The sequence below is a fragment of the Macadamia integrifolia genome, chromosome 5 (assembly GCF_013358625.1).
Source record: "Macadamia integrifolia cultivar HAES 741 chromosome 5, SCU_Mint_v3, whole genome shotgun sequence".
NCBI classification, from domain to species: Eukaryota; Viridiplantae; Streptophyta; class Magnoliopsida; order Proteales; family Proteaceae; genus Macadamia; species Macadamia integrifolia.
Window position 1 is genome coordinate 34,782,711 of NC_056561.1, and position 1,821 is coordinate 34,784,531.

Consider the following 1,821-nt stretch of genomic DNA (forward strand, 5'->3'; position numbering starts at 1 on the left):
TTGTTGATGCAGGAAAATACCAAAGGATAGTGGGGAAACTGATTTATCTGTCTCTGATTCGCCCAGACATTTCTTATGCAGTGGGAGTTGTGAGCTAATTTATGCATGCACCCAAGAGTGGGCACTTGGGATACTTGAAGTCCTCTCTAGAAAAAGGACTTTTGTATGCCAAGAACAATCACTTGAGGATTAAAAGATATTCTGATGTTGATTGGGTTGGATCCATTTTCGATGAAAGATCTACATCTGGTTATTGCACATTTGTGGGTGGAAATCTGGTTACATGGAGAAGCAAGAAACAACTGGTTGTAGCTAGATCCAGTGTAGAGGCTGAATACAGGGCTATGGCTTATGCTGTTTGTGAGCTCACTTGACTGCATCGGTTGGTTCTCGAGTTAGGGTATGAACGGAAGGACCTATGAGACTCTATTGTGACAACAAAGCAGCTATAAGCATTATTCACAACCCAGTACAATATGATAGAACAAAGCACATTGAAGTGGACAGGCATTTCACCAAGGAGAAGATTGATTCTAGTAATATTTACACACTCTTTGTGAGGAGATGTGATCAATTGACAAATATCTTCACCAAAGGTCTCATTCCTCACCAGTTCAATACCCTCTTATGTAAGATGGGATATATGACATTTATTCACCAGCTTGAGGGGGAGTGTTAGAATATTTGTGTTAGGGGTACATCAGGAACTGTCTATTGTTAAGTGGTCCCTATATGTAATTTTCTTTATTTCTCTTATTTACCTTTAACCTCCCTCAGGGAGGAGTAATTCCCTAGACAATATTTAAATCTAATGTGAGTGAGATGAGCAATTGCTCATTCATGATTTTGGCTCCCACCGTGTCTCTCTTTCTCTCATCTTCTCTCCTTCTTCTTCCTTCCTCTCTTCCATCTTCTTCCCTCATCTGTAACCTTAACATCTCTCATTTCTAACTAATATTTAGCTAGTCATTCATACGTTTGACTAAGGACAACACATACATATCAATATATATTTACGCTTATTATAATGTAGACTATCATGCACCAAATACCATAATACATACCAGTTTCCACAAGATTTATATCACCTTTGAGTGATAGGCTGCATGGTAGGATGGGACCCAATTACTGTAATTGGATCATGTCTTGAATGTTAACAAAAGTAATGGAAACCCCACTGCTACTGACTGAAGGAGCATGTTGCTGCTTTTTCTGTGGACGATAAGATGAATATGTTCCCCCAAAGCTGAATCCAGCAGACTGACTAATCAATATTTTGAAGCAAGTAATAGACAATACCAAATTTACTGCATGTGAAGCAAGCGAGGCTAAATTAAAAGGCAAAAGAGATCACATACTTGTGTAGTTCCTGCGAACAACAAACACAAAATTTACTTTTTGTTTCTGACTAATTCTTTTAGGAAAATAGTGCAAACCATTGCATAGAATTCTATGAATGGGCCAGCATCTCAATATTGCACATAGAAGCCAATACTTACTTCGGGTAGTGGTGGGACTGCATCATGGACACAACATTGTTATGAAGCTGTTCTTTCTGATGCAAATCCATTACAAAATCAGCAATTACTGCACAACAATAAAAAAACAGAACTTAAGCAAAAGAAATATGCAACCTATAGAATATTATGTGAGGAACAACAGAAAAGGTAGAGATAGACATAAAGGTGAAACACAAATTAAAGATCAAACGTCACCAAGTAGCTCTCAGTCGAATGAAGAAGCTTGGTGGAAACTCTGTAGAACGATAGGCAAGAGAAGAAATAGATGAGAAGATAGAAGCGGATATGACGATAGGCTTCA

The 1,821-nt window shown here is 38.2% G+C and overlaps 1 long non-coding RNA gene across 1 annotated transcript; it reads right to left on the minus strand.

Moving 5' to 3' along the window:
- Positions 1-1,077: 1,077 nt before the first annotated feature.
- On the minus strand, positions 1,078-1,592 carry LOC122079182. The gene is made up of 3 exons (XR_006140342.1): positions 1,500-1,592; positions 1,359-1,369; positions 1,078-1,246 (listed from the first exon to the last, which is right to left on the minus strand). It is a non-coding gene; the product is annotated as an uncharacterized LOC122079182 (long non-coding RNA).
- Between the last annotated feature and the right edge of the window lie 229 nt (positions 1,593-1,821).